The following is a 12,755-nucleotide window of genomic DNA, read 5'->3' on the forward strand; positions in this document are numbered from 1 at the left end:
GAGGTGGAAGGATCACTTGAGCCCAGCAGGTCAAGGCTGCAGTGGCCGTGAGTGTGCCATTGTACTCCAACCTGGATGACAGACTGAGACTCCCAACTTAAATAAACATAAGTCTTTTGTGTTATATACGAGATGAGAATATTTTTCCTGCTTTGTGGCTTGATTTTCATTTTCGTTGTTATTATTATTATTATTATTATTGTCGGAATCTCACCCTGTTGCCCAGGCTGAAGTGCAGGGGCATGATTGTGACTCCCTGCAGCCTCAAACTCCTGGACTCAAGCAGTCCTCCACCTCAGCCTGCCGAGTAGCTAAGACTACAGGCATGCACTACCACACCCAGCTATGTTGCAATCTCTTGTGGAGACGAGGTTTTGCTATGTTATCCAGGTTGGTCTTGAATGCTGGGCTCAAGCAATCCCCCTGCCTTGGCCCCCCAAAGTGCTGGGATTACCAGCATGAGCCACTGTTTGTGGTCAATTTTCACTTTCTTGATGGAGAGAGATGTAAAACCTGGAGATCAGAAAATGTTTCTTGGGTTGTTTTTTTTTGTTTTTGTTTTTGTTTTTTGAGTCGGAGTCTCACTCTGTAACCCAGGCTGAAGGACAGTGGCATGCCTCCACCTGCTGGGCTCAGGTGATTCTTATACACCTCAGTCTTCCAAGTAGCTGGAACTACAGGCATGTGCCACCATACCTGGCTAATTTTTCTTGATTTATTGTAGAGATGAGGTCTCGCCAAGTTGCCCAGGCTGGTCTCAGGCAATCCTCTCACCTCGGCCCCCCAAAATGCTGGGATTATAGATGTGAGCCACCACGCCCGGCTGTTTCATTGTTTTAAAAAGGAGAAATGAGCTGGCTTGGTGGCTCAACCTGTAATCCCTCGCTTTGGGAGGCTGAGGAGAGTGAATTGCTTGAGCCCGCGGGTTCAAGACGCGCCAGGGTAAGTTGGTGAGACCTTATCTCTACGATAAATCAAAAGTTAGCTGGGCGTGGTAGTGCGTGCCTGTAGTTCCAGCTACTTGGAAGGCTGAGGCGGAAGGATCCCCGGAGCCCAGCAGGTCGAGGCTGCGGTGACCGGGAGCAGCCACTGCACTCCAGTCTGGGCCACAGAGTGAGACTCCAACTCAAAAATAAATAAATAAATAAAAAATAAAAAGGAGAAATGGATTCCAGAATATAGACCGAGAAGTTCTACCTCAGTTAGAAAGACAGCCTGGCATAACAGTCAGTAAGATTGTGGGCCAGACTGCCTCTGTCGTTTACTAACTGCAACAACCTTTCTATGCCTCGGTTTCCTCTTCTGTAAACTGGAAAATAGCAGTACACGGCCCCATAGAGTTCTTATGAGGACAAAATTAGTTACTGTGTGTAAGTGCTTAAAACAGTGCATGATATGTAGTCTGGGCAGTGCTGTATATGTGCTACAGAACAGTTTATTAATTGGTGGCTTATGAATGTAATACTTTTAAGTAACGTTAATATGTGCTGTCAACACAAGTCATGCCATGCTTAGTTTCTTTTATGAAAGATCTACTAACAAATCAAGAGTGTTGTGGGGTCATATTTCTTTAGTGAGGATAGTCAGGTCCCCTGAGGTTTTTGGAGGTATTCAGCAATGTGTCAGGAAAGTACTCAAAGTTTAATTGGCACATTTTATTCAAAAACTAAATGATGACTTTTTAATATGAAATGGAAGTTTTAAGACTAGAGTTAAAGAAGTTCTTGAGTTTTTAAGGTAAATCATGAAACTTGAAATACTTTATTGTTTTTGTTTTGGTTTAGGCTATACCTCTAGACTTTCTGTCTACCAGATTTCACCTGTGTCTACTTATAGATTGCTGTGGTCTAAATGATTGAGATTGAGAACTATTGTGTAGAAAGAATGGTTACAATTTAGGAAAGCATTTCACATATCTTTTTTAAAAAATTTTTGTAAAGATGGGAGTCTCGCTACATTGCCCAGGCTGGTCTCAAACTTCTGACCTCAAGAGATCCTTCTGTCAGCCTCCCAAAGCACTGGGATTATAAGCATTTTTAGTAATTCTGTTTTGTTTCACCTATTCCACATTGGCAAAACATTTCCCCTTGAGGACTTTTTTCATCTGGGAAAACAGAGTTACTGGAGGCGAGATTGGGTAAGCAGCTCACATACCTTTCAAGTATCAGCAAAATGGAAAAATAAGACTTAAGTGTGGTACAGATAGATTTAGGTAGTCAGACCCATAAGAAGGAGAGAGTAGAGGGGAAGTGGAGTAGAAAAACAGTATTTGAAAAGATCCTGAATTTGATTTTGGAATAAACTCAGATTCTATCAAATTCTAAATAGATCACTTCTAGATGCAAGAAGAAAGTGGATTATTTGTGGCACGCATGCCGTGGGTATGATCTTGACCATATCCTGCTTAAGGTTCTCACCAGTGACATAATGAAGACATAGACTGAATACACATGAAAACTATATGTGGAAGTCACAACAAGTGTCATGATTAAAATATTTAGGAATAGTAAGATGAAATATCAATTCCTGCATTTAGAAAAAGCAGTCACTCAACTATCAGCTGGGAGAATAAGATAGCCAATGTGAGGGAAAGATGCTGACTCCAGGATTTTAACAATCGTGAAGGTCAACATAAACCAGTAGTATGATGCCTACTTTTTTAACAAAAGATAATGCTAAATAAAATACCAAGAGGAAAATGGTTTCCAGGCCAGAGGAGAGAGAATGTCCCTGTACCCACAATGATTCCAGTCTTCCAACTGTGCGAGGCTGCAAACTTTGTCCTAAGTAGTACCACTATGCAAATGGAGTAGAAGAAATGTTAGCATTTTCTGAGAAAGGAGTTCTATAGGCACCTGGATTCGCTACAGTTCTCCTTTGTTTTCAATAGTGGTTCCTGTCGCCCCATGTGGACGGAAGCCTGATACATGTATGAGGGGAGACCCCCCAAACGGGATTTATTTATAAAAAATTGTGTGCTTATTCGTACATGTTTAAACTTCAAAGTGCTCTCAGTTTGATGCAATACACCTATCGAGACTTTTTTCCACTACTCGTGCTTCTACTGTTTTTTGTTTCACCTTTTCCACATCAGCAAAATGTTTCTCTTCTCTTTTTTCGTCCAGGGAAACAAAAAATTTGCTCGGGGCAAGATCGGGGAAATAGGGAAGGCGGAACGTGGGAGTCATGCCGTTTTTGGTGAAAAATTGCTGAACAGCTCAGCACCATGTGGGCCGGTGGGTTGTCGTGGTGGAAGAACCATTCACCTGTTGGCCACAGCTTGGGACATTTCTTCCGCAAATCATGATGCAGCCTTCTCAAAACTTCCAGATAAAAAACTCTGGTTGACGTTTTGATCTAGAGGAACAAATTTCCAGAGTATTACAAGGGCCCTGCCCTCCAAAAGATAAGTCTGGTTTTTCTTGGGGGGAGAGAGGGAGTCACCCTGATTACACATTTTCATTTGTAAGGAATTTCAAGGTACGTAGAACATCTGCAAATTATTTAAACCCAGTTTCACATAAAGGAATGAACACATAGAGGAATGGAAAAAGACAGGATAGATGTGATAGCTATAAATTTGATGGACTCTGGGCTTATTCCAAAATCAAATTCACCGTCTTTTTGAACACTAGAGCTTCTTCACCCTCCCCCTTCCCTCCCTCTGGAGAAAGAACAACAGCAATAATAATCGCTCTTCATTATCTTTGCTACTGTCTTTAACAAAGATTACCAAGCCTTGGAATTGCCTCTGTTCCCCTCTTCCTCTGCCTGCTCTTTGCCCAAATGTCCCACATTTCTGATTCCATCCTTAGAATGCCCCTCATACTCTTCCCCGCCTTTCTGCTTTCTCTTTAAGGGCAGCCCAACAATCTCTGCCTGCAGCTGCTTCCTAATGTGTCACCATTTCGAGTCTTCTCTTTTTCCCTATTGGCTGCAGATTAAATACAGATGTCCAAATCAGGCCTATTACAATTTGGCCCCATTTCACCTTTAGCACTGTCTTTCACTGCCTTTGTACACATTTTATCTGAAGCAGAAATGCCCTTCCCGCATCTAAAATACCCTTTCCTCATTTTTTTCTCCAAATTTTACCCATCTCTTAAGTGTCTTTAAAATTTATTCCTCTCCACAAAGCTTGTCCCAAACTCCTCAGCAAAGAAGTTAGCTCTTATGTCTTGTAGCACTTAACATATTTTTGTCTTACATAATAGATCTCTGCATATCATTTCTACAAAATTGTAAGTTTCTAAATATTAGCAGATGTCTTGTTCACTTACCATTCTCAGTATGTAAAACAGCCATGTATGTGTAAGGGAAAGAGTTGAGATAAACCAGGGTTTGTCAGATAACATGCTTTGTCAAATAACATGCATGGCAAGGTATTTTGATATCTGAACCAATATCCTGATCTTCAAGATATGGGAAATCCCACTTACCTTGCAGAGGTAAAAGACTGAAGGAATAGTGTGTGGCACACAGTACACATTTATTATGTGTTCATCTCTCTTTTTTTTTTTTTTTTTGAGTCGGAGTTTCTATCACCCAGGCTGGAGTGCAGTGGCATGCTCACGGCCACCGCAGCCTCGACCTGCTGGGCTCAGGTGATCGTTCCACCTCAGCCTTCCAAGTAGCTGGAACTACAGGCACACACCACCACACCCAGCTAATTTTTTTATTTATTGTAGAGAGGAGGTCTCGCCAAGTTGCCCAGGTGGTCTCGAACCCATGGGCTCAGGCAATCCTCTCACCTCAGCCTCCCAAAGTGCTGGGATTATAAGCGTGGGCCACTGCGCCCGGCTTTTCTTCTCATCCTTTTCCACAGTTCCTGCCAGAGTACCTTGAAAACAAACTGAAGTAGTGATAAAGTTTTATAGAACCAAAAAGCATGATAACTTAAACTAAATGTTACAGGGGTTTAAAAAAGAAGATGGGCGCAGTGGCTCACACCTGTAATCCCAGCACTTTAGGAGGCGGAGGTGAGAGGATTACCTGAGCTCAGGGGTCCAAAACTAGCCTGAGCAACATGGCGAGACCTCGTCTACAGTAAAAAAAAAAAATCCACATCTTTAAAAATAAAACAAAAAATCAGCCAGGCATAGTGGCACAAGCCTATGGTTGCAGCTACTTGGAAGATGGAGGCGGAAGGATCACTTGAGCCCAGCAAGTCAAGGCCGCGTTGTCTGTGAGTGTGCCACTGCACTCCAGCCTGGGCGACAGTGAGACTCCAACTCAAAAAATAAAGAATGGCTTTGAAAGAACATGATAAAGGTAGAATAGACGTGACTCAGGACTTGATAGGGAGAAAAATGGCAGAGATTTTGAGCTTAAGAATATGAAACTATTTAATAGAGCTAAAGAAAAACAAAGTAAGAGCTAGATTGGTGAAGGTGGTTAGGGTGATCCCAAGTTAATTGCCTCAGCCTACAGCATTTCCTCTTATAAATGGGAAGTCTACTGTTAAGGGTTGAACCTGGAGGGAAATGATTGTTCCATTTTAAGATCCCTTAAGAGGCCAGATGCAGTGGCTCAGCCTGTCATCCCATCACTTTGGGAGGCCAAGGCAAGAGGATTACCTGAGCCCAGGGGTTGAGACCAGCCTGGGCAACTTGGCGAGACCTCATCTCTACAATAATTACAGAAATTAGCCGAGCATGGGGCCGTGCATCTGTAGTTCCAACTACTTGGAAGGCTGGGGTAGAAGGATTGCCTCAGCCCAGGAGGTCGACACTGCAGTGGCTGTGAGCATGCCACTGCACTCCAGCCTGGGCAACAGAGTGAGAATCCAGCTTAAAAAAAAAAAAAAAAAGTCTCTTAAGCTTCTTAATAACTATCACTCAGTAAACTTTCCATCTGTACTGTTTTGATTGCCACCGAAAAATAGCATTTATCTGTTCTTATTAAAGATTTTAATAGAAAAGTCAGTATCACATCACCATGGACAGTTTTGTGTACTTTGATTCCAAATGAAGTGAAGTTTTGAAAACCTCTGTAGTTAACCTTTTGACCTTGTGGACTTCAGAGTCAAATGTAACTAAGTTATGTATTTTAAAACAACTCATAAGTAATTGAGAGATACTATATATAATAGAGATACATTTGGAATTAGGTCCTTTCTAAAATGTTTCTCACAGCTATCACCTTGAGCACATAATTTTTTTTTTTTTTTTTTTGAGTCAGAGTCTCGCTGTCACCCGGGCTGGAGTGCAGTGACACGTTCACAGCCACCACAGCCTCAACCTGCTGAGCTCAGACAATCCTTCCACCTCAGCCTTCCAAGTAGCTGGAATTACAGGCAAGTGCCACTACGCCTAGCTAATTTTTTTTGATATATTGTAGAGATGAGGTCTCCCCAAGTTGCTCAGGCTGGTCTCAAACCCCCCAGGTTCAGGCAGTCCTCTCGCCTCCACCTCCCAAAGTGCTGGGATTACAGGTGTGAGCCACCACACCCAGCTGAGTACATTTTTTTTTTTTTTTGAGTTGGAATCTCACTCTGTCGCCCAGACTGGAGTGCAGTGGCTGCTCCCGGCCACCGCAGCCTCGACCTGCTGGGCTCCGGCGATCCTTCCGCCTCAGCCTTCCGAGTAGCTGGAATTATAGGCATGCGCTACCACACCCATCTGATTTTTTGATTTATTGTAGAGATGAGGTCTCGCTGCCCAGGCGGGTCTCGAACCCGCGGGCTCAGGCAATCCACTCACCTCAGCCTCCCAAAGGCGCGGGATTACAGGCTGAGCCATCGAGCCCGACTACATGATATTTTTAAGCAAATATTTATGGATCTACACACTGGTACCAAAATCACGCTTAGGTTGAAGATATCCAATACTATTTAAGTATTTATGGAGCTTTTAATTTCAAAGTCAGATATGTTTTGTGAAAAAACTAAAGCAATGTAGACGTGTAGAGAGCAGTGTTCTCTCCTGCTCATTTCCCAACCCCATTTAGTGTATATCTTTTGAGACATTTTTCTGTGCATGTTGAGCTGACGACCCAAGATCAGACTGTCAAATCAGACTCATATGAGTCAATAATAATGCCAGTATCAAGGCTTACTAATTATTTCAAAGATACAGGTAATCAAGAGGCGTAAGTAAAGCAGAGGGAGATCAAATACATGGAAGATGGCTCCTCAGACCATGTTTTCCCACACTGGACGTGTGTCTCTGGCCCAGAACAGGAGATGAGGTGTCTAACTGAGCTTCACAGAATCGCCTCATACAGTGGGAATATTTAAATTGTTGATCGTCTCCATGTTTGAGACCAGGGGTTGGCTGGTCATAGGGCTTGTGTGCTGTGCTTCAGGGAGATATGCTTCATAGATACTGCGTTTATTTACTGTCAGCAAACCTTGGCGGAAGGGCATTTTAGAGTAGAGATCTTTTCCCCCAGCAGATGTCATTTGGCCCTTTAGTCAGAGGCCCAGGTGTCACTTGCCTTCTCCCTCTTCCACAGGAAGGGAAGTGGGTGGATTGGAGGCCAACTACATTAATTTCTTCCTTACAGTAAATACATAAGTAGATGTTTCACTTGCAGTTGCTTATGTTGGGTTGTTTATACTGCAGTTGAGTTTTATGATTAATAGGTCAATTGGTTGAGAGACCGAGGGTTCTGCATATTGTTTTTTCCCCTTAATATATCATGGACATTTCTCCAGGACATACATATGGTTCTAACTCATTCATTTAAACGGCTGCATAAAAAGTTCAATTGCCATGTTATGTGATTAGTATTCTATTTATGAACTGGTAAACTATGAAATAAACTTCAGCTTTTAGGAACATCATATTGAAGTGTAGACCTTAAATGTATATGAAGTAATTTTGATATAATTTATTATGGTGAGAAACAATTTTAGCCAAACTTGTAGAAGTTAATATGTAACTAAAACTGTAGCTTTAAAGGACTCGTCTAAGCCTCATTTAGTGAAACCATTTGTATGGTCGTCTTTGTTCCAACTGTAGAAGGTTACCTACCATGAGTAAAGATGGTTTGTGGTTCCTCGGTGTGATTCTCAGATGACGTTAGTGGTGTACCTAAAATCAGCGCCCATCTTAAAACAGACTGCATTTCTTGAGGTTGTTGGCTTTAAAACAAGAAATTTTTAGCCTAGCCTTTCAGTACTGGTGCCCCAGTAACTTCTCCTTCAGAATGGTATTTTCTAGACTAAATGAAAATGTCATCATGTTAAATATTAGAGTCAAACCAAATGTTTTAGTATTAGAATTGCCATTCTAATGAGCAAAAAACTATTGCTGTAGCCTTGCAAATACTTAGGAGATTAAGATTTTCGGTGGTGTATGAAAGGATACTAGTTAAAGATTGAAAATATAGCCAGGCTTGGTGGCTCAGCCTGTAATCCCATGCTTTGGGAGTCCGAGGTGAGTGAATTGCCTGAGCTCGCAGGTTCGAGACTGCCTGGACAACTTGGTGAGACCTCATCTCTACAATAAATCAAAAAAATTAGCCGGGTGTGGTAGCACGCGCCTGTAGTTCCAGCTCCTTGGAAGGCTGAGGCAGAAGCCTCGTCGGAGCCCAGCGGGTTGAGGCTGCGGTGGCCGTGAGCTTGTCACCGCATTCCAGCCTCCTCCAAAAAAAAAGAAAATATTACCTTAGCTGGGTATGGTGGTTCACGCCTGTAATCCCAGCACTTTGAGAGGCGGAGGCGAGAGGATTACCTGAGTCCAGGAATTCGAGACCAGCCTGGTCAACTTGGCAAGACCTTGTCTCTGCAATAAATCAAAAAATTAACCAGGTGTGGTGCCACGTGCCTGTGGTTTCAGCTGCTTGAAAGGGTGAGGCAGAAGGAACGCCTGAGCCCAGCAGATGGAGTCTGCGGTGGCTATGAGCGTGCCCCTGCACTCCAGCCTGGCCAACAGAGTGTTACTGCAACATAAAAAAAAAAAAAAGAAAATATAACTGTTAAGTGTTTAACATAATCTTTTCTTCCCTCCCTTTACTCATAGGTACCACGTTGAATGAACAAAGACACCTTTTTACTGCTACTTTTTGTAAAATATCTATGGAGTAGTATTATAGTCTGAGTAACAAAGGATCTCATCATGAGGTAGGTTGAAAATAGAGGGATTATGTTGTAAGTAGTTTTTAAATGTAGCAGGTAAACCTGATAGATGTCATCTTATTTAATTCTCATAAGAACGCTTTGAAGGAGATGGCTGTCCTTTAGATGGATGAGGAGACTGGCAAGAAGGGAAATAATTGCTAACTGACATTTGGGGAATTGGGGTTTAAACACAGGTCTTTCTTGCAAGCTGACTTCATTCACTTTCTTTTCTTCACGTCATTCTGTCTTCCTTCCACTAGATCCAGGAAGCCGCTGTATTCTTAGTTCATGTATAAATATGAGGGAGATATTAGGAAGCTTGAACAGGAAACTGTTAATATGAAGCAAGAGATGTTGTTTTGTTTTTTGTTTGTTTTTTTGAGTTGGAGTCTCACTCAGTCGCCCAGACTGGAGTGCAGTGGCTGCTCCCGGCCACTGCAGCCTCGACCTGCTGGGCTCCGGCGATCCTTGCGCCTCAGCCTTCCAAGTAGCCGGAATTACAGGCATGCGCTACCACGCCCGGCTGATTTTTTAAAGTTTATTTTAGAGATGAGGTCTCACTGCCCAGACGGGTCTCAAATCCGCGGGCTCAGGCAATCCACTCACCTCAGCCTCCCAAAGGCGCGGGATTACAGGCTGAGCCACCGAGCCTGGCAAGAGATATTGTTAGATGCCCAGTCTTCCCTTACAGTAGTCGGAGGTTATCAAGCACAGTATCCAGCAGTCTTACCCTTGACTTTGCTTTTTGTTTTTGTTTTTTGAGGCATGAGATTATAGAATGCTAGCACTAGAAGGCAAAATGTCTAACGGTCTTACTTCCTTGCTTTACGGATGAAACTGAGATCTAGAGGAAAGGTGATTCTCCTTAGCCAGTCCTGGGCATGACTACGCCTGCACATGGCATCTGATTGCCCTTTTAGATGGTGTGGCCACTCATTTGTATCATCTTTCCTGGGTAGCGCCCTGGTGAAAGAATAGTCTTTTGTACACTACTGCTTTCATATACTATATCCCAGAAGTCTTTTCCACTCTGCTTTTCTCATTCCCTCAGACCTGGATGAGTTGCTGGATCCCTTTAGTCTCTGGTGTCAGGGATATCAAAAGTGCTAGATACATCTACTTCCATGAACCATGAGGCCAGCTGTGCATTTTTAGAGAAACCATCTAGTTTTCCTCATTGATAATCATATCAAACTGCATTTTAGTTCATATGTGGTTGAGATTAAAGTACTCTAATTTTCAGTCATGTCTTGGCCTTGCATTGGGAGGACTTGGATCAAAGTCTCAGCTCCACCATTAATTGGTGGGCAGGTCACTTTTACCTCTCTGAGTGTGTGTCTTCAACTGGAAATGTAGGAGTCATACTCTCTGTCTTACCACATTTGTGACAATTAAGTGAAATCAAATATATGGGTGTGACTCATATATTGTCAGTCTTCTGAGCCCAGAGACCTGAGGTAAAAAGAGGCAGTCAGAGGGCTCCTTGATAACTCGAGTTGCTTTGAAATCTTTAATTTCAAAGGATTATAAAGTACTACCCAATTTAGAGAATACAGAAAATAAAAATAATTCATAATTGAAGGTTAGTTTTCTATTTTCCTACATTGAAATTTTAGCTGTTTTTATGTGGTTGGCTTTACATTTATTCAAAGATTATTTTCTGTTTGGATTGAACAGATAGGAGTTTTTTGTTTGTTTGTTTGTTTTTGAGTTGGAGTCTCACTCTGTCACCCAGACTGGAGTGCCAGTGGCACGCTCCTGGCCTCCCAGCCTCCGCAGCCTCGACCTGCTGGGCTCCGGCAATCCTTCCGCCTCAGCTTTCCAAGTAGCTGGAACTACAGGCAGACACTACCAGGCCTGGCTAATTTTTTATTTATTGTAGAGATGAGATCTCACTAAGTTGCCCGGGCGGGACTCGAACCCACGGACTCAGGCAATCCACTTGCCTTGACCCCTCAAAGTGCTGGGATTACAGGCTGAGCCACTGAGCCTGGCTCAGATAGGAGTTTATTCATTCTCTCACTTAAAATAGGTTAGAGTTAGGCAGTGTAGGGCTGTTAGGACAATTCCTTGAGATCATCCAAGAGTACCTGGGCATTTTCTGTCTTTTGGCTCTGAGGCTCTGCTCTGACTTCCTTTCCCATGTGCTCTGATGGCTGTTTCCACTGTTGCCATGGCATCTTCATTCCAGCAGGAGGAGGGAGGAGCCCTTCTGGGATTCAACACAGCACTTCAGCTTTCTTCTTATTGACCCAAGTTTATTGGCATGGCCATATCTTGCTTTAAAAATGGCCAGAAAATGTCATCTCTTTTTTTTTTTTTTTTGAGTTGGAGTCTCACTCGGTCGACCAGACTGGAGTGCAGTGGCCACTTCCGGCCACCGCAGCCTCGCCTGCTGGGCTTCAGCGATCCTTCCGCCTCAGCCTTCCGAGTAGCCGGAATTATAGGCATATGTTACCACGCCCGGTCGATTTTTTTGATTTATTGTAGAGATGAGGTCTCACCTGCCCAGGTGGGTCTCGAACCCACGGGTTCAGGCAGTCCACTCACCTCAGCCTTCCAAAGGCGCGGGATTACAGGCTGAGCCACCGAGCCCAGCAAAATGGCATCTCTTAACTAGACACCTTTCCTAAGGTTTGTTACTAAGGAAGAATAAAAAATATGTTGAGAGGCAGCTGGTAGTTTCTGTTGCAAACAAGAACATAAAAATTATTGTGTTCTAACTCATAGGATTATCTCTACTAAATTTAAAATCAAGTGAAGCTCTATTTGTAAACTTTTAGATCACACCAAAAATGTTAAAACTCATGAGTGATCTTTTTAAATTCAAAGGCAAATAAATTTGGGACACTTTATTCTTTCTCTCTATCTCTCTGTTTGAGTTGGTCATACTCTGTTACCCAGGCTGGAATACAGTGCCACAATCAAGATTCACTACAGGCTTGACCTCCTGGGCTCAGGTGATCCTTCTACCTCATCCTCCTGAATGGCTGGGACTACAGGATGAACCAACACACCTCGCTGATTTTTTTTTTGATGTTTTTTAGAGATAAGATCTCGCTATGTGCCCAGGCTGGTCTTGAACTCCTGGCCTCAAGCAGTCTTCCTGGCTTATACCCCTAAAGTGATGGGATTACAGGCATGAGCCACTGCGCCCCGGTCTGGGATGCTTTATTCTTTTTGGTTTTTTTTTTTTGAGTTGGAGTCTCACTTTGTCACCCAGGCTGGAGTGCAGTGGTACGCTCACAGCCACTGCAGCCTCGACCTGCTGGGCTCAGGTGATCCTTCCACCTCAGCCTTCCAAGGAGCTGGAACCACAAGTGTGCACCACCGCACCCATCTGATTTTTTTATTTACTGTAGAGATGAGGTCTCATCATGTTGCTCAGGCTGGTATCAAACCCCTGAGCTCAGGTAATCCGCCCCCACTTCCCAATGTGCTGGGATTACAGGTGTGAGCCACCACACCCAGCCATACTTTATTCTTTTTTTTTTTTGAGTTGGAGTCTCACTCTGTCGCCCAGACTGGAGTGCAGTGGCCGCTCCCGGCCACCGCAGCCTCGACCTGCTGGGTTCCGGCGATCCTTCCTCCTCAGCTTTCCAAGTAGCCAGAATTACAGGCGCGCGCTACCATGCCCAGCTAATTTTTGATTTATTGTAGAGAGGAGGTCTCGCCTGCCCGGGTGGGTCTC

At 43.5% G+C, this 12,755-nt stretch overlaps 1 protein-coding gene across 1 annotated transcript in view; it reads left to right on the top strand.

The window, feature by feature from the left end:
- The first annotated feature begins 8,940 nt into the window (after positions 1 to 8,940).
- Positions 8,941 to 12,755, top strand: part of KRCC1 (lysine rich coiled-coil 1) — a 9,547-nt gene continuing 5,732 nt past the window's right edge. The window contains exon 1 of the mRNA XM_008050217.1: positions 8,941 to 9,067. The gene's annotated coding sequence lies outside the window, so the exon portion shown is untranslated. The remainder of the gene's footprint in view (positions 9,068 to 12,755) is intronic.

The sequence above is a fragment of the Carlito syrichta genome, unplaced genomic scaffold, assembly GCF_000164805.1.
Source record: "Carlito syrichta isolate Samal-C Ts95f unplaced genomic scaffold, Tarsius_syrichta-2.0.1 Scaffold143257, whole genome shotgun sequence".
In the NCBI taxonomy this organism is placed as follows: Eukaryota; Metazoa; Chordata; class Mammalia; order Primates; family Tarsiidae; genus Carlito; species Carlito syrichta.